The sequence below is a fragment of the Protomyctophum parallelum genome, assembly GCF_964188405.1.
Source record: "Protomyctophum parallelum genome assembly, chromosome: 15".
NCBI classification, from domain to species: Eukaryota; Metazoa; Chordata; class Actinopteri; order Myctophiformes; family Myctophidae; genus Protomyctophum; species Protomyctophum parallelum.
The window spans coordinates 18,391,467-18,412,247 of NC_139710.1; the positions used below are offsets into that span (position 1 = coordinate 18,391,467).

At 45.7% G+C, this 20,781-nt stretch overlaps 1 protein-coding gene across 2 annotated transcripts in view; it reads left to right on the forward strand.

Moving 5' to 3' along the window:
• The first annotated feature begins 1,965 nt into the window (after positions 1-1,965).
• The window catches only part of sema6a (sema domain, transmembrane domain (TM), and cytoplasmic domain, (semaphorin) 6A), a 135,553-nt gene continuing 116,737 nt past the window's right edge, over positions 1,966-20,781 (forward strand). For both annotated transcript variants that reach the window (XM_083783929.1, XM_083783930.1), the window contains exon 1: positions 1,966-2,326. The gene's annotated coding sequence lies outside the window, so the exon portion shown is untranslated. The remainder of the gene's footprint in view (positions 2,327-20,781) is intronic.

Here is a 20,781-nt window from a genome sequence, read left to right on the forward strand (position 1 = left end):
ATCTCAAGGCGAACATGATGCGTGCGTGTACGACGAACGCTGAAATCCTTGTGTGTTTTGTTTACGGCCCTGCTTCCGTACGACGAGCATGCGGGCAGCAAGTGGAGTCCAAGGTAGCTTTTGAACGAAGGCATGCAAGACTGCAAGTCCTGCTTGAAAGCAATGACGTGGTTTTGGTACTGACCCCCCGCCGGGTGATGAGCATCTCCTCCAAGAAGTTGAGGCCCGAGAGCCCAGTGGGTACATCGGCATCCGCTTGCATCCCGTTGGAGGTGCTCCACTTCGTGGGCTCGTGCTTGTCCCGGTTACAGATGTCGCAGACACCGCAGGCGTTGAGCTTGAGGCCGAGACATCGGCGGTGGCAGCATGCAGCCATACTCTTGAAGTTGCAGATTCTGCTCGGCAGAAGAAATTCTGCTAAAGCGTGGCAAAAGGTGGCTGGTGCGTGAGACTCTGGCGGTGGCGCCGCTGCTGCTCTGTTCAGGCCGTGGTGGCGTCTGGCCAGACGGCAGCGCTGCTTGTCTGCAGTCTCCTCCGTGAGAGTGTGGAGGTCTCGCTGCTGGGGCAGATCGGCATGTGGGCACGCATCTGCTTGAGTGACGGCAGACTGCTAGGAGAGACCTGAAATGTATTTTCTGTTTATTGAAGAGCTGGAGAGGGGAGATCCCTGCTCCTGAAAAACACAATATCACTTATCCATTTACACAGTTAGGGGGCTGCCCTAGTGTAGTGTTGAGAGCACATGCCTTTCATGTGGAAGGTTGTGGGTTTGAACCCTGCATGCCTGGTGTCGATGTCAGCAAGACAGTTGCAACGGGTTCCTAAAATGAAATGTGTTCAGATCTGAGCCGAGGCACGTCTGAAGCCTGTCGGATGGGGTATCCGGACGAAAAAGCGAATCCATCCTACAGTTAGCCATGAACATATTGTTCTGTTTTATTGATTCCAAGTAATTGTCCAATTGTGGGCCCCTGGCGAATAGCCTTAGGCCTAGGCCTACCCCTGGCCCTGGTTGCAAATGTGCATTCATCAGATTGTAAAATGAAAGAAGAAGAAAAAAAGTAATGAAATCTATTAACAAAGTAAAATAGTACAAAAATAAAGGTGCAGCTTTGAGAAACGTTGTCGTTTTGATTTTTATCTGATTGGCTCGGTTTGTTGAATCTGTGCCAAGTAGTGTAATCAAACGTAGGCTACCTCAAACCACCGAGAGAGAGAGTGTGTGTGTGTGTGTGTGTGTGTGTGTGTGTGTGTGTGTGTGTGTGCGTGTGTGTGTGTGTGTGTGTGTGTGTGTGTGTGTGTGTGTGTGTGTGTGTGTGTTGGGAGGGGAGGGGGGGCGGTGGCGTGCGTGTGTAAGGGGACACGTGCATGCCTGCCCGGAGAGGACTGGTGGGACCGGACCACCCGGGAAGGAAGGGCTGTCTTGAGAAACACTACGGACTTGTCTTTGAACCCGCATGGGCCATGATGGGTAAATCTACATTGTGACTGGCAGAGTGGCAGCTAAACTAAGTAGAAGATACGTGGGTACTAGTACGCATGATGGCGCAACTGTCCCCTGATCTGTATTGCCTCCCAACAATTTGAACAGTTTGCATGTTGTAGCGGCAGGAGTAGGCTCCCTGTTTTAGAAGAGGTAAATTAATCCTTCGATATCCTATTTCAAACCTATAGCTCATCATAAAAACAAAAAAAAAATAAACAAATGTCCTCCTTTTATAAGCTACGGTATTAATAGCCCTCAGACTTTCGCCCATTCCACGGTGCATTCTGGTGAAATGCCGCTGTGTAAAAATAGAAATACAGTTGTCCATAACTGGTACCCTTTGAAACAATAGACCCCGTTCCACCATGCAGGCTCCAGTCTCCGGCTTAGCTCCTCCCTACGTGTGTGAGTGTGTAGCGGGTGGGTGACAGCTGGGCTCGCTGTGCTGCGCTCTTTACACTGAGAAGCTTCATCTCCAAATAGGATGAGCGTCGGCTTTTGTGGAAGGGACTGCGTTGAGTAGCCGCGAATGGTTCGGAGAGCTGCCTCGCCAGTTCTGGGACACCCGCTTGGTTTCACCCAGTTCGCCTGCGGGAGTTTAAATGCAAAAAACGTTTGGTTTCGTCTTGCGTGGATTTCCGATGGATATTCCGATTTGAAGAAGGTGTGATTCGATCGCGGCATGTAACAAGAAAGCGCAAGAGAGGGTTCACAAAAGTAGCGCTCGTATTGTTATTTTGAAATGAGCTCCATTTGAACTGCTTTGAGGGCAATATCTCATGGATTACTAACAGAGAGTCTTCACAACTCCTTAAAAGCATATCCATTCATGAGCTTAAGGTAAGGGTTCTTTGTTTATGTCTAACTCTACGTGCGCGTAACCGTATAAGTGTCTTTCTCCAGCCCGAGGGCTTGTTTTCCTCAAGCAGGCTGTTAAACGACAAGTGCACCAGCTTCCCAGCTGTAGTTGTAGCCTACTTCTCGGGTGATTTTGAAGCATTTGACAACTTATGAAGAGATGGATAGCGTTTCGATTTATTTATATAGGCCTATGTTATTTAAAACAAATTCAAAATATGTTTGAATTACCAATGAGCGCCCCCAAACAGACAACAGTCGCTGCTAATCCCTTTTTATTTATCCTACTACCATGGAAGAAGTGCTCATTCACTAAAGTTGCTAATAGACAATTTAATCTAAATAAATAGGCTACCAAAGAAAATTATAAACTAATAAATAAATGCATATACAAACTCGACACAATATTTGAGTATAGGCTAACTAGTCCTATGCTTGTGTGACAACTTGGAGGAATCCCAGTTATCGCACCATTCCCTGGCCTTCCGACCAGGGTTCGGGTGTTTAGGTGTTCAATTTGATATGTTTTAACTTCTATTCATTAGCCTACTAAAAATATTTAATTTCAATAACATGAACACTGTTATAGTAGTCCTACATAGGCGGCAGACCTACATAAAATAGCCCAAAGAAAACATCAAAGCTGTTGGGAAATTCTTGGACATTATTTTTATTTACACACACACACACACACACACACACACACACACACACACACACACACACACCACGCGCGTTTACTGTATGCACTGAGTCATTTCTATTATGTGCATGTGCAGAAACAGAATACTCTGTAAAGGCTAATATTGAAGAGTTCAATTCTCTCGCCTGGCTAGGGTGCTTGCGTGCTTAACTAATGTGGTGCTTACAACCCAGGGTGATCACTCACTATAATCCAGTGACTAGATCATAATAACTGTTGCTTTAGCCACAATACATTTACCAAAGACTCACATCCAGTAGCCTAACTGCAAACACCCAGTCGTCCTCTCCTCTGCTCTCCTCGCCTCTTCCTCCTCTCCTCTCCTCCTCGCCTCTCCTCTCCTTGCCTCTCCTTGCCTCTCCCTCCTCTCCTCCTTAATTGCCTCTCCTCTTCCTCCTCTCCTCCTCGCCATCTCCTCTCCTTGCCTCTCCTTGCCTCTCCCTCCTCTCTTCTCCTCCTCTCCTCTCCTCTTCTTCCTCTCCTCCTCGCCTCTCCTCTCCTCTCCTTGCCTCTCCTTGCCTCTCCCTCCTCTCCTCTCCTCTCCTCTTCCTCCTCTCCTCTCCTCCTCGCCTCTCCTCTCCTCTCCTTGCCTCTCCCTCCTCTCCTCTCCTCTCCTCCTCTCCTCTCCTCTTCCTCCTCTCTTACTCGCCTCTCCTCTCCTCTCCTTGCCTCTTCTTGCCTCTCCCTCCTCTCCTCCTTGCCTCTCCTCTTCCTCCTCTCCTCCTCGCCTCTCCTCTCCTTGCCTCTCCCTCCTCTCCTCTCCTCTTCCTCCTCTCCTCCTCGCCTCTCCTCTCCTCTCCTTGCCTCTCCTTGCCTCTCCCTCCTCTCCTTGCCTCTCCTCGCCTCTTCCTCCTCGCCTCTCCTCTCCTCTCCTTGCCTCTCCTTGCCTCTCCTCTCCTCTCCTTGCCTCTCCTCGCCTCTTCCTCCTCTCCTCCTCGCCTATCCTCTCCTTGCCTCTCCTAGCCTCTTCCTCCTCTCCTATCCTCTTCCTCTCCCAGAATCTAATGGAGGCATTGATTTCAGGGGTAGAGAAATGATTCATAGGCACCAAATGTCGGCAATAGATTAAATGAGTCCAAGGTTTGTGCTGATGATAGAATTGAGCAAATTGAGCATTGAATGCCTCCAGGAAAATAATTATGCCTCTTATATCAGCTGATGCAGTAGCACGTGGTGTTTTGGGAGCATGGCTTCCTTGTACCAAACCCTGAAGCCAAAGAGACATCTGTCTTATGCAACTACAATGTACTCTGTACTGTATATGAGCTGAGAGTGTAAAGGTAATTTTTTTTGTGCTCTCATATAGTGAAATTAACACACAGGAATTTGACATATTTATGAGTGGAAAGGGAGTCATTTAATTTGTCATGGAATCATTGGACATATTTGATATTGCTCCTGCTGCTGCTGTTATTGTATCCATGGCCTCATCGTTTCATATAGTAGACATAGTGCAATGTTGGACATTACACACATTCATTACCAAATCTGGCTGTTTTAATGTTTTCCTTTTATTCCCAATTTATGCTTAGCTGTATGACAGATCATAAATCAAGCATATAACTCTGCCTCCAATAATATATAGCTTCAAGGCACCCAAATGTCCCGAAGCCATTTTTCAACATGCTGCACCTGCTGTAAATCCCAGCATGCTCCTCCCATGAGCCCCGCGGCACCACAAACCAGAGTGCTAATCCCGCACACTGACACATGTGCATTGACATGTTTGTGGTGTTAACATGTGAATTACAGCATGATTACCTTTTTTGTGACAAGACTTGTTTCTTCTGGAGTGGGAGAACAGAGCGGAGGGAACATTGTGACAGAGCACTGCTGCGATCTATTTGGAGCAATGCTCTGTGGAGCGTTTGATCCGTAGGATCCCCCAACAATAGCAATGGGGTCGCCATTGTGTGTGACCGATCTGGATTTGTCACACTGACTGTGTGTGTGTGTGTGTGTGTGTGTGTGTGTGTGTGTGTGTGTGTGTGTGTGTGTGTGTGTGTGTGTGTGTGTGTGTGTGTGTGTGTGTGTGCGACACAGACAGGCACGCACACACGCACACACACACACACACACACACACACACACACACACACACACACACACACACACACACACACACACCATACATGGAGAGGGGTATTTACCTTTGCCAGTCAAGGACAGTTGCAGATGCTGTCTGAATAAGTCTGAATAATTGATAAAGGGCTTTGCTTAGTGTTCAAATGAATTGGCCTTCCATTATACAAAGTGAGGCCAGCCAGTTGCTGTTAACCATTGGTCCTCATTCAGTCAATGTCAATATACAACGCACAATAACGTATTTATGCATATTTTATGAGTGCCATGTTTTATTGATGCACATCCTCGGTGTGTGGGACAGTGTTTTTTAAAACAATTGGAGTGTGTGAGAGGATACAATCCCTCTCACATGACGTGTATGTGATTTATTTATGCTTAACCCAATTTCCAGATCTCACATCTCTAAATTGATGCTGCCTCGATAAAGAGGAATGAGAAAATCACACTTGTGTGAAGTGAGGCCGTGAGGGGCACCCTTATCATCATGCATCATCATACATCACATTCCATGCTCAGTCAATCAGCTGAGCACATTCCGTGCTCATACACACAAAGCTGTGTGTATGACACATCGAAAATGACATTTTAGCGAGGAGTCGTATAGTAACATAAATGGAAATGGATAATCTCATCTCCGCTTACACACATTTAATACAAATACAGGCTGGCATAATCATAAGAGCTTGTGTGGGGAAATGCTCTATTGTGGATAATATAGGACATTGCATTTTATGTTTGTCTTGAGTTGGTTTGCCTCTTTGAAGTCTGTCAGCAGAGACAAACATCCTCCTCAGCATGAGTCAATGCAAGAGGTGAAACACAGAGAGAGGGAAAATAGATATTTTTACCCTGTTACAAACTACAAAATGGCCTGGCTCTGTAAGCATACCATATCTTCACTGCCCTATAGGATCTCTGACAATAACTTGAATATGTTTTAGCCTGACCCTCATATTAGTGTAAATCTTCCTGTAAGAAAATGCAATGGATCATATCATAGACAGGTCGCATGAGTTGAGGCAGGATTAATAGGAGATGACAGCCCCAAGTTAACACAACATTTCCCACACGTTCACCTTGTTTACCTTAGATCTGGCACAAAGTGCTGTGTTGAAACAGCAGTGTACGTGATCTCCCCCCCCCCCCCCCCCCCCAATCCGGGTCCAGGTTTGAACATGTTGCCCACTGATTATGTGACATGATTAATGGAGTCCAATATGCTATGCTAGGGGCCTACTGTACGCATGTGACTGTGTGGTATGATGATCGATCCAGTGTTTTCAGCTCACACCACGCCTCATTGAAAGTGTAATCAGTTGTTCCGATGTGTTCCAGTGCAACAACACACACACACACAAATGCACACACGCACACACACACACACACACACACACACACACACACACACACACACACACACACACACACACACACACTCGGTTTAACTTTATAAATGGCTGCCTTTTCCCACTTAGCCCTAAACCCCCCTGGCTCCCCATAAATTATATCCATTGAATCAACTGCCCATGTGTAAAATCCCCTCTCTTCATATTTGTTATATTAACATAATTGATTGAGCGTGTTGTGTGTGCCAAGACAGCCAGAGGCACTCAGGACCAAGCAAAGCTTATTTTGGGCATGGTGCCGCAAGTTGATGGCAGAGATGGCGGTGTGTCTGTTGGTGTGTTGGCTGTTGGTGCTTGGCAAGGCTTTGTTGTTGGAAATGAAGTGAATTGGAAAGTGATGGTCAGCCCTTATGGAGGAGGGGGTTTGAGTGGCCACATCTAAAAGCTCCAACTGAAAATCCATTCCCAAGAGATCCCAGAAATACTGTACATCTCTGTTTGTAATATTAAATTAGCATCAATGTCATGATTGACTATATAACGTCACACCCTGGTTCCCATCCATTTCCCCATGACTGTGCTTTTACAGGTGTTAGGAAACACAGAGCAAGTCACAGTGTGTTAAGTTCTCATTAAGAGGTGGTGTGTGTGGTGGTTACTGCCTGTTGTCCTGTGGTTTACTTCTGTGGTTGGATAGCCTGCTGCCTGGTGCTCGACATGAGGAGGCATGTGTCAGTCAGTGGACTGTGTGTGTGTGTGTGTGTGTTTGTGTGCGCATGCATGCACTTGTGTGTCTGATGTGTGTGTGTACTTGTGTGTATGATGTGTGTACTACACGTGGCCTGTGGCATAGCGTGTTGTGTGTCTCGGGCAGTTTCCTGTCTTCCGTGCCGTGGTTTGTGCTTTGTGGCACAAAGCCGCGCCTCGCAGAGGGTGGCTAATGGCGGGGGGGTTAGAATGTGTACTGTGTGTGAGTGTGCACTCTGTGATTGTGTGCGTGTGGCATGGTTGGGGTGCATCTGTCCCCTCCACCCTTCTCCCCAGGCCCCAGCGATTGGCAGCGCATCTCTCATCTATTAATCATAGAGAGAGCTTGCTCTCTCATACCGTTGCCATAGTTTCAGGACCTGAGACAGTGTTGGGGTGCCTGGATGCTTAGAAAGAGGAAGAGTGAAGAGGAGATGAGGATAAGAGGAGTGGAGAGGAGGGGTATCTGGAGAATATGAGGTGAGAGAGGGAAAGGCGGAACAATTGAAAGAGATCAGAGGGAGAAAGCGGATGGAGGGATAGTAAAGATCAAAAGACTGATTCTGTTGCAATAGATAGAATCTACTTGTAAGCTCATAACGTGGCACATTGAAGCACACTATATGAGCTTGTAGATCGGATATTTTCGATAACACCGGTGCACAACACCGGCACATACAACGAAGGATATCAAACCCTTCACACCCGCTCTTCCCATGGCTGAGTGTGCTTCAGGCACCAAAATGGATTCCATTTTTTATCTCAGCAGTGAACCCTCTTTCCACCCTCTCTCTCTGCGTGCACACGTCTTTCTTTCTGCACATATCTTTTCTGTCCGTCTCTCTCTCCAGTGTCTGCCGTCTCTTTCCCTCTCACGTGCGCTTCCTCTCGCTCTTTCAGAAGAGAATGGAAACACATTTTCACAGTAGGCATCATCTTTGTGCGCGTGAATCTTGTGCTCGTGCCATTTAGGGAGGCTAGTGTGGTACAATACAATTGAACGGTGGTTATTTCCTCTCACATCATCACAATGGCTTTCCAGTGAACAGAGAAAGAAGATGTGCTGGGTAGTGGGGTCTTCTGTTACACGCACAATTGGAGTTTTTGATGGTAAATCATACAGAATTATATGGAATATATCAGTGAATCATCAGGAAATTCTCCCTCTCTCTCTCTCTCTCTCTCTCTCTCTCTCTCTCTCTCTCTCTCTCTTTCAATGTGCTTCCCACCCCGCTTTGCCCATTCTCTCTTCTCAGTAAGATAGTGTTGAACGCGCTCTGCTAATTTGTAAACATTCATCCGTTGTGGCTGCAGCAGGCCTCACCCCTCCCATATGGCCTCGTAATCTCCTCTGGTTCCCTCGCTGGCTAAACGTGGTGTTATGTGCTGGCATTATCACTCTGTCTCTTTACATTATGCCCTGCTGGTGTATTATTTCCAATGGGAGCTGTTGGACGAGGAGAAAGCATGCAGCCAGCCCTTATCATGGGATTCTTATCGCACACAGGGCTGCTAATTTGCTCACGTGCGCACGCACGCACACACACACACACACACACACACACACACACACACACACACACACACACACACACACACACACACACACACACACACACACACACACACACACACACACCGTTTTCTTTTCCTCTTTCATGTGAGCTATACCAAAGAAGAATAAAGAGGACATTGCCATATAGTGCAGAGCGGTGAGAGCCAGTGGGCAGAAACCAAAGACTATATAGCTGATTCCCACAGCGTAATTCTCCCTTCATCATCTATGACCTCTTCTCTGCTGGGGAATTACCATTTGGGGGCCAGACCATGGAGGGATAGCAGCAGGACAAAGGGAAGAAGCGAGACGACGTGTTTGCTCTTTTGTGCCGGTGGCAAAACCACCTCGCTGCCACCACCGTTTGGAGGCTTTGAAGTGGTATAGGATTGACATCATAGCTGTTGCATTCTCAGGTGCGGCAGGTGAATCAGGGCAAGATGGGGGGGAAAGCCGGCGTGTGTGTGTGTGTGTGTGTGTGTGTGTGTGTGTGTGTGTGTCAGTCAGAGAGAGAGCGCCAGTCGTCAGTGGAGAAATGCCATTGTGTGTAAGGTGATCTGCGTGCTTGTGGCAGAGCGGCAGTCCGCCTCTCCCAGAGGCTATAACCTCACTGGTCAACATGGAACAGAACAGGCATGCCTCTTCTTCCCAAGCTCCACACCGCTGGCCCTGCCTGGGTCCAGTGGGTCCACAACCACTGGCCCTGCCTGGGTCCAGTGGCTCGGCTCCCATTACAGGGCCAAACAGGGCTTATTACTCATTACAACATGTCTCCTCCCAAATTTCCTTCACAGCATCTTAACTGATCATTTTTGATCTGGAAACAAACAGTTAGAATTGGCTCAGCTTGGGCAGAGCAGCGAGCACATAAGTTAAAGCAGCGAGCCTTTTATCTAAACATTCCGATTTGGCCCTGGTCCTGGTAAACCTCTGTGTCATCCTCCCACAGAAAGTGGCGGTTGATATCCTAGATCTAGACAGCAGGTAATTTGTAAGAACTCATCCTTAGCTCATCTAACATACATACCACTGATGACAGATTATTTGTAATTGGCCCAGGGCACATTATTAATTACTTCCAGCAAAGGAATCCAGTACTGCCTTAGGTAAATGGTATCAGGTAGCATTTTTAAAGCTTTGCCACATGAAATCAGCGACAAGGATCTAACACCAATCTCATGTGGTTACACTGACGTGAAATGTGAGACTTAATCGGGATTTCTACCATATGAAAACAATCAGAGTGATTAAGAAGCAGTGAAGTGGTGGATATTAGTAGTTAATAACTGAAACCTAAAGGAGGCAGACAGACATCCTTTAGATTACCTTCAGGATGTCTCCTCAGATGTAGAATAATACCTCTGATAGCAATGTGTTCTGCATGGGTTTTTCGCCGAACCCTGTTAAAAAATAGCCCTCTCCCGGTCACAGTGGCTGGCGGAATACAAGCCATTCCCCTGAGAGTCCTTTCAGAATCCAATCAGCCAGAACTGGGGAACAATATTACCTCTGTGTGTGTGTGTGTGTGTGTGTGTGTGTGTGTGTGTGTATATACATTTATTACCTAGCTAATGAACAAATTGCAGCCATGTGGCATGGTTCGGTTGTGGGACTGGTAAAGGAGGAGACATGCACACTTGCACAGACACAGACACATAGACACAGACACATAGACACAGACACACAGACACAGACACATAGACACAGACACACAGACACATAGACACAGACACATAGACACAGACAAATAGACACAGACACAGACACACAGACGCCCCCCCACACACACACACACACACACACTCACTGTCTCCGACCACCTCTATATGCCATCTTCCCCGCACCATTTCAGTACACACACACACACACACACACGCACACACGACCACAAGGCCCCCAGTGTTCTTGGCCTGTCTGTCCGTCAGCTCATGTGGAGCGCTGGGCTGGGACCACTTATCATCACTCTGCTCAGGGGAGGCCACACAATAGCCCACTCACGTTCCCCACACACACACACACACACACACACACACACACACACACACACACACACACACACACACACACACACACACACACACACACACACACAATTCAGTCAGTGCAGTGCAGTGCAGAGCAGAGCGAGACTGGGTTCAGTGGCTGCCACTCTTGGCCTGATTAAATATATAATGTCACGGCAGGCAGCTAACACTCTGGGAGGCAGGGAGCCAGCCAGACAGAGGCAGGGAGACACCCAGAGAGGACCAGTAAGAAAGCCAGGATGGGTGACCGTTTAGTCATGGAAGATAGGATGGAGGGGCGCACACTCGCTCGAGCTCTTGCCGATGCGCGCACCTACTGTACGTTTGTCGTGGGTCGGTTCCATATATGCACATGAGCATATATTTATATAGGCATAGCGGTCAGATCTGTAGCGCTGGACAACCACATCAGGGGTTATGTGTGACATGGCCGTGGAGGCTGGCCAGCCCTCCCAGTTAGGGTAGCCAAGTTTAATATAGGATCAGGTGTCTCCCCAGGATCCAAACTTACAAAATATATTATAAATGAACCACAAACCAATTTACAAGCTCACAGTCCATCACAGTGCTACGCATTGTGAGCTTATAGATCGGCTATTTAAAAAGAAATTGTAGGAAATGTACTCATGACCCATGAAAGCGGATCCACGGCCCAAAAGGGGTTGCGACCCTATGTTTCGGAAACACTGGTTTTGAGAGACATCTAGTATAACAAAGCATACAGGCAGAGCGGCATTCCTCTTGCGGGGGTCCAGTAATGTGATATGCATTACTCTTTAAGTTATTAGCAATGGATACAATGTGGTATCCTTCCACAATCCTCCTTTAATCTGAGCAAATGCCACACGTTCTATAGGCAGGCATGCATTAATCAGGCAGGCTGGCAGGACTCTGAGGCAGGAAAAGAGGAATTACACACCACCATGCATCTAGTATGATATGTTCATTCAACCACTGATATCCTGAGAATGTTCACCGCATGTTGCCTTCATCCATCATAGTCTAATGCAGCGCCTTTCCCTTTGTGCGTGTAACAAGCTTTTTAAACAATTGATACATTCGTGATTGCCGTGTGTGCGCGTGTGTGTGGCGTGCGTGCGGCGTGCGTGTGTGTATGCATGTGTCTGTGTGTCAGGGTGAATGAATATCTGTTTGTACAGTGTACCTCCAAACAAATCGTGTGTGTGTGTGCGAGTGCGCGTGCATGTGCATGTGTGTGTGTGTGTGTGTGTGTGCGAGTGTGCGTGTATGCGCGTGCGTGGTGCGTGTGTGCATGTGTTTAGAAATGCAGCATGGTGTGATTGTGCAGTAAAGCATCTGCATGCTGAAACTGCCTTTTGATCATCTCATCTGGGACCCGTTTCATCCGTTTGGATTTGATAAGTTCTCCACGTTTGTTTCCACATGGATCTATTTCATCTCACCCAAATAACCAACAAGTCGTGTGTTTATTGATTTGTGGTATTATGTGGCAATTGAACCTTGATTATTTAATTGGGTTTGGAGTTTGCCAGTGAGGATGCATGGCCATCTGCCCAGTTCCTCTATAATGATGATGAGAATTGGAGCAAGCCCCGGCGAAACCTGGCCAGACATCATCACAGAGTGTTGCACATCGATATCGTTGGAAGAGATTGATGCATCATGTGCCTTTCAGTCTTGCTTACACGAGACACTATGCAGGTGCAAGTGTGCAACTGTCTCTACACTTAAGCAGGCAGTTCACTAGGAAAAATTGACCATGGGCAATTCATTAGTGCCCGTCTTCAGTTTCTCGCTCTACAGTATATGTGTATGTGTGCGTGCATGTGCGTATGTGTGAGCTAACACTAGATGCTTTAGGTCTAGTAATGTTAGCTAGCTTGGTAACCAGATAGGAACAGAAGACACAGGGTGAGACTATCCAGGCTCTCTGCGGTTAAGCCGTTAATGATTTACGCGAGGTCCTCAGGTCTCAGTATTCACGGACATGGCTCCATCTTTGTTTTCTTCTTTAGTACGTAGCTCGAAATGACCAGTCATTTTTCTCTGTACAATTTACACACCTCTCAGATTTGTGGTTACCATGGCACCCACTCTTGCCTTAGTTGCCTCCTTTTTTATTTTTGTGTTATTTTCTTCTTAAGATACATTACACTGAAATGTATTGATGCTTTTGCTGAGCAATTTCTTCTGATGATAATAACATTAATCATTAGTTGTTGTCACGCTTGAGGTTGGGATACCTTGTGCTCATGCTCCTGCTGAATAAAGCAGCCTATTATGGAAAACCCAGGCATGCGGTTTCTCTGAATGGCAGCTTTTTTTAGAGAGAGAGACTCAACGGCCCCCGTAGGCTCCCATCCCGGCTTTGTGATGTTAAGTTACAGTACGTTACATCACTACACACCGACGAGAGAGAAAATAGAAAGCAAGGAAAGGAGGTAAGATAAGTCTTTTGAGACGCAGCCTTGACCTAGATAAGATTTGGGTGGGGGGGGGGGGGGGTCCAGTTGGGGGGATCCAGTGGTGTAGGCCCATTGTTGTCGTTCGAGCCTCTACCTGACTTTGATCTCCATCTTTCCCCATGTGGCGTGCAGGATTTGTGTCTAGGTGCCACCCTGCTGAGGAGTCCAGGGCTGGCTTAATTCCCTTGGCAGACTGGTTGATGGTTGTAGTTTCTCTATCTAGAACAAACAGGGTTTCATGCAGCCAGCCTGATAAGACGGGACATGGTTGTGTGTTCACAGTGGCGCCTCTGCGGCAGTCATTTGTTTCACACATTAACAGGTGAAGGGTTTAGTCTGTGTGTGTGTGTGTGTGTGTGTGTGTGTGTGTGTGTGTGTGTGTGTGTGTGTGTGTGTGTGTGTGTGTGTGTGTGTGTGTGTGTGGGTGGGTGTGGGTGTGGGTGCGTGCGTGCGTGTGTGTGTGTGTGTGTTTGCTTGTGACCAAAGCATTCTGTAAATGAATGGTTAAAGATAACAGGGGAGATTTGAACAAGACTATTTTATATCATTACCACGTTGTAAAGAATGAGGATGTGGTTTCAAATTATTGGATTTTATACGTGTGAATTGCTGCTGGCAGACTATGACGCATATGCCATGCGGAGGCACACATGTACAACCTCTCTCACACACACACACACACACACACACACACACACACACACACACACACACACACACACACGCTATAATAAAGATATACCACGGATTCTTCAGTGATGTCACACCTAAACGTCATCTATAGCGGAAGTGCTTCAGAGTCATGATGTATGACGTTATTTTCAACTGAACTGAGGGACAGAAACAACGACTGTTAGTGTGTTAATGAGTCACTTCAACACTCTTTCAGTTGAAAATATGTCATTAGGACGTCTGGATGCAGCAGTCTGCTCACCACTGTGGAGATAGGAGTGTGATACCTCCGGCTTGGCTCAGCGCTCCAACAAACACAACTGAACGTTTTCTCGGGTGCGAAGCCAGCATAGGGGAGGGCGATCTCTGTCAATGCACTGGGGCTGCCGTGGTGTCTGGTGTGACCGGTGTTACACGGTGTGTGGACATACAGTACACAGATTATGTTACTAACACTGTTTAGAAATGTAATTACATTTAATATTGTTTATAAATAGAATCCATTATGTTAAGCGTGTTACCAATACTCATAGTCATTATACAATTAAACTGTATTAAATGTCTGCTCCATCTCTGATGGCGCTGTGAGCACCTGCTCACATCTTATTTGTACCCAGTATGAGCTCATATACCTCCAGTATGAGCTCATATACCTCCAGTATGAGCTCATATACCTCCAGTATGAGCTCATATACCTCCAGTATGAGCTCATATACCTCCAGTATGAGCTCATATACCTCCAGTATGAGCTCATATACCTCCAGTATGAGCTCATATACCTCCAGTATGAGCTCATATACCTCCAGTATGAGCTCATATACCTCCAGTATGAGTGCTTTAATTATTGTTTTAGACAAATGTGCACTCAACCTTCATCAAAATCATGATGTTTACTTCCTGTTTGTGTCTGCCTACATACCCTAGAAAAGAGGATGAGACATGTGGTTGTCTACAACCTCCCTAGACCAAAAGTGAGAGTTGGCAGTGACGGGGACTATACAGGGGAATTGGCATAATGACGAATGTCATTTTCACAAACGCTTGATTAAAGGGTTGTGTAGTGAAGTACATATGGTAAATGGAGCATTTTTATAGCACTTTTGAATCGTACATTACATTCACCCATTCACACACACCTTTATAAACTGATGGCAGAGGAAACTATGCATGGCACCAACCTGCACATCAGGAGCAATTAGGGGTTCAGACAGGGTCTAGCTCAAGGACACTTTGACACTTCTGGGGGAGCCCGGAATCGAACTGGGAACCTTGCGGTTCCCATCTCGGCCGCTCTGCTGGCCACTCTACACCTGAGCCACTACTGCCCCTATATGGACTCCATACAGGCTACATACTTACAGTATGATTGCTTGTGACATCCTTTCTAGGGTAGAAGGAGATGTGGTGTTTCAGCCGTCCCAGTAGGTGTAGGCCCTTATGCATAAAGGCGTGAAGAAATTAACAGACAGCTATTTCAGGACCCCCTTTTCGCCTTTAGCATTGTATCTACACCTCTCACCTCTTTACATTGAAATATATCATTGTGGAAACTTGGCGCTACAGGACCTAAGGGGTTTAAAGACATTTTAATTTTCACTTGCACAGTAGTATTTCAGTCCTGCCTACCTGGCTTCAATTACCTAGGGAGTAACCCACTCATTTCTTACCTCCCACCGCCGGCATAATTATGTGACTTTCTGTTTGAGTGCCCTTGTTGCCTCTCCCACCCTGGAGGCAGACAGATAGCTATTACTGCATCACAGTGATTTCCATGCTTATGTCATTGGGCTAATTTCAATAATAAATACTGCTGGGATGTGACTAACTATAGATCTCAATATTGAATAAACTCAAAACATTAAAGAAGAGGATCCAAGGCACTCTGTTCCAGTGAGGTGAAAAAAAGAAGCCTTTCTTATTTAAGAGTTAAGGCATGGCAAAGAGCATTACAAAAAGATGGACCAACGCGGTTCGGCACTCAGCCTTCGTCAGGGTCCCATGATTGAATAAACTCAAGTTGGAGCTCACAGATTTGTCTATTCATGTTTTTTTCTTCCTTTGGAAATTATTTGACTATTGCAACTGAAGTAAGAATTACAGATTTCTTTTTAATCAAGTCACCTCACTATAGATGGTGATTGAATAGATTTTAATCCTTTCAGTGTGAACCAATATTCAAATGGTGCAGCGCAGCAGCAGCAGGTGCACAAAGTCTCAGCAGGGCCAAACATGACTGTGTAGTAGTACTGTTTGCACACCCAGGATAGGCTCATAGCCATAATAAATGACTGTGTAGTAGTACTGTTTGCACACCCAGGATAGGCTCATAGCCATAATAAATGACTGTGTAGTAGTACTTTTTGCACACCCAGGATAGGCTCATAGCCATAATCGCAAGTATTCCAGTCACATGAATCAAGTGTCCTTTTCTGATCTGACCAAGCAACATCCTTGTCCACTTTCCCCCACTAATTATTTGTGCCACAGTATTGAGATTAAATAAAGATTGCGGTCTGGGAAAATATTGATTTGTAGCAGCTGGAATGTTAACGGACTCTCATGAGCTTTTTATAGCCATTAGCAATGGTTATTCATTCCCCGGGATGCATTGTGTTACATCGGGGAGGCTATTGAGCGAACGGAGAGATTGTAATCAATAGAAGCATTAATACTGTTTTTGTCCTGTGTGTCTTTCCTCTCTCTGGACCAAATAACCCCAGTTTTCCAACTAACTTAAAAAAATCCTTCACGGTGTGTGAGGTCAGCTGATGGAGAACATTATGATAGCGGAGCGCATCATGTGATTTGGTCACAAGAGCATTAAAACCCCCAAACAAACAGCGGGACGGTTAGTCATAAGAACAGCTTGCTGACTACAGTAGGCCTGCCATATGCTTCAGGTAAACAGAGCTAAAAGAAGATACGTCTTATTCACCACAGGAAGTAATGGGAGTCTGAAAGGAGCGAAGAAGGGGAGAAGAGGCTTCAGTTACCCTTTTAACTGATAGCTATCTCTCAAATGAACTCAGGGAGGAGTGCACCTGTATCTCGGTCATTATGTGTAGGACAAACGGCGCATTTTATTACCTTGGATGATGATGGAACTGTATCCGCCAGGGTTCAGTGGTAGAGTTTGACTAACAAATATTCATGCATGCATCAGAGATAACAAGCTTTAGACAAGCTTTTATGGTGCTGGGGGGACAGAAATTCAAGATGGCTAAGTGCACCTATTCACTCACATGCACGCGAGCACACACAAATGCATATGAATGCAATGCAGTGAGCAATGCACACAAATGTGTATGTGTGTGCATTCAACAACATGCAGGCACACTCACACACACACACACACATGCGCGCACACACACTGACCCCAGGATTAACCTTGCCATTGCCAGGGCTGCCTTGTGGTTGAGGTATGCCATGCTATGGGTTGGGCTGGGTGTGCGTCCATCCCTGGTATTTAAAATGGCTTTGGGCTGGGTGCTGTAGATGTATCAGCTGGTGGGACATGTGCACTGGGTGATAACCCAGTGGTCAGATGAGGGGCTGATCTCTGTTAAGGCTGAACGTCGGACTCAGGTGTTCATTGTTTTGATGGCTTCAGATGACTGGAGGAGGGGACCACATCATTTGAAATAGTTTTACCCAGACACTGCCATATGGTGACATCCATAATGTGAGGTATATTGTGGTGATTAACTAGACCTCACAATTATTATATAATCAACTTTACTTTCACGTTTGAAAGTATAAAGTTATTAAATATGTCAGTAATTTGTTCGTATATTAGGTACCGGTATTTGACATATCCACCTAGTGAAGTTTTTGTTTACGAAGCCTAAAAGCCAAACAGCTTTTGGATGTTTGGAAAAAAGCATTCAATCGTTAATCACAATTATTTGTATCACACTTAATTGTCAAATAACCGTTCACGACCATGACAGCCCAAGTCAGACTACTTATCCAATATTCATGACTCGAGCAGAGCCCAAAGTGTGGCGACTTAATGCTTAGAATATTATCTTCACTTGACTTTTCTCTAAAATGCTTCAGGGAGTGTTGAAATGATGCATGATGTGACACAGGAACACTGAATAATGTAGCACTGATTTCTGATGATTTAAATTGCTTTCCATTAGATTTCTGCCAGGATGAGTATTGTGAATATTGTATGGATGCATGTGGGCTATGAAAGGCATTTCTTCTTTGCAATGCGATATGAGAACATTCTGTCATAGCAAGCGTGAATGGATCTGATTGCAGGGTGTAGCCTACACTGGGCTTTTGTTTTATGTATCAAAAGGCACCTGCTATTTATGTAACAATGCATATGATCGGAGTAACATTATTCCTCAACGTGTCAGCGTGAATAGAACAAATTGGAACACTGGGTATCCTTTGCACTAGTTACAAACCTTCATACCAGAACCACCACCTCCCCTGCTACATGACTCCCATCGCTGAACCATAGAACTGACTCTAGGATGGTCTGTGTACCTTAACCCATTCTGAACGGGCACCCATTTTGGTGTTGGCATCATGTTATGCTTTAGCTATTTAAAAATAGCAGATCTACAAGCTCATATCGCGCCACCGAGTGGCGCGATACGAGCTTGTAGGTCTGCTATTTTTGAAAAAAATCGAAGAGCGACTGACATTTTTAGAATCTGATCTCAGGTCAGAATGGGTTGATCAGACCATTGTGTGTCCGGCGGAAACCTCGTTATGAATCTGATCTCAGGTCAGAATGGGATAAACACCTCCTCCTAGTTCAACCCGCCAAGGAACATGATTCCATTCAGATGTTATACAAACCGAAGGATTGGTGTTGTCCTATGCGATTGTGTTTCTGCCCACCCACCCTGTGGGCAATGAATGTAAGGTGCACTATACAATGAGCCATTCAACAAACCCACGCCCCCAGTTCCAAACAGATCGAATGCATAGATAAGACAAATGAACTCTGGCTCAGTCAGATCATGCTAGGCCAAATCGCATGATATTTCCGCCTCTCCGTTTCAGTCGATTGTGGCTGTCTCAAATGCAGCAGCGGTTGACCGTTGATTCCACATAATTCATTGTATAGAAAACAGAGCGGGGAGGAAGATCCTTCTCCCTCCCCGCTCTGTATGTACATATTTAGAAAAGCGGTCATCTGTTATTATGTTAAAAATGTTGACCTGTGCACGTGTCGTGCACTCAAACGTCCTCGTGAGGAGGCAGGTAATAAATATAAAACAGGAATGACAAGACATGTTGTTTTAGCGATTCTTTTTCCTTTATGCAACATTCCAGCCCTGAGGAGGAGAGCTGAATTCAAAGAGATACATCTGCCTTTGGTGGAGGGGAGCTTGGCCTCTCAAGTGCACAGTATGGCGCTGCTCAGAGTCAGTTATTGTGTGTTTCTTTATGTGTATGCATGTATGTATGTGTGCACGGCACGCACGTGCATGCATTTCCGTGTGAAAGTTTGTGTTTTATATAATGTTTCTCTGTGTGCATGCCCATCCCGCTGTGAGCTTGTGTGTGTGTGTGTGTGTGTGTGTGTGTGTGTGTGTGTGTGTGTGTGTGTGTGTGTGTGTGTGTGTGCGCGCGCTTGCGTGTGCGTGTGCTTGCGAGTTTCCTCTCCGTCTACCCCCTATAAGGTCAATATTCCTTCCTGCACGTGGAAAAGCATAGGCGAGTAGAAACAGTGGAGCGGAGCAGAGAGGACTGGGGCAGACAACCCACACACAAACCCTCCTTTGTACACCATCAATAACATGGCTCCATGAGCGACAGCCCTGGGCCACTGAGGATCTGTCAAGGTACCTCATTGAGCAGAAGGAAGTGAGTTGTTCATATGGTAATAGTTCTCGGAGCGGGTTCCCTTCAAAGCCAGTTTGTTTTAGGGAAAGTAGTAGCCCACTCACTGCGGGGCACTAGATGGAATGTGACAGCGTGCAGCGCTCTTTAGGTACTGTTGCTTAATTTACCCTCATAAGAGAGAGAGAGCAAGTACATACAAGGAGGGCAGGAAGGGACACAGAAGAGTTTGACGTAGAGACCGAGACATGGGGGTGAAAAACAACAGCAAGGCAAAAAATTGCAAGAAAGACAGATAGGGGAGGAAAGAGATGCAGTTCATTATGGCATAGGAAACTCAATCCACCAAGATTATAATTATATACTTAAATTAAACCCGGAACAGTAAGATGGAGTCCTCTGAAGTTGTCTGCGCTAATGAGCAACTTGTCCACAGTCATAATCATTAAAATTATTTACCAAGTTTTTATTTAGTTCCCCAGTGGTGACTCTCTGTTTACTGTATGCTGAATAGCTGCTTTATTATTTGGGTCAGGGGAAACTATGAGCATTCATTGTCTAATCTTGTTATGGCTCGCGATAGCGAACGGCTTCTCTGCCTACCGCCGTACATAAATACAAAATATGTTTGTGTGGTTATTAAGATAGATTGGGAGTCTGGCCCTGTAGCAACTCATAATGTAATAGCAACTCATAATGTAATAAGGGCTCAAAAAGGCTCATAATGTAATAAGTTAAATGTAATAAAAACTCATAATGTAATAATCAGCTCATAATGTAATAAAATCATGAGCGCATAACGTAATAACATATTTTTCAAAAAAAGACGTGTTACATTATGAGTTGCCTTAATAGGCAGCTCATAATGTAATAAAAGTTCATAATGTAATAATGGCCCATATTGGTGAGAAAAGTCTTACACTGTCATTGTTATTACCTCTGTTGACAAATGTAGACTTTCATATGGCCCATATAGTCTTACACTGTCATTGTTATTACCTCTGTTGACAAATGTAGTCTTTCATATGGCCCATATAGTCTTACACT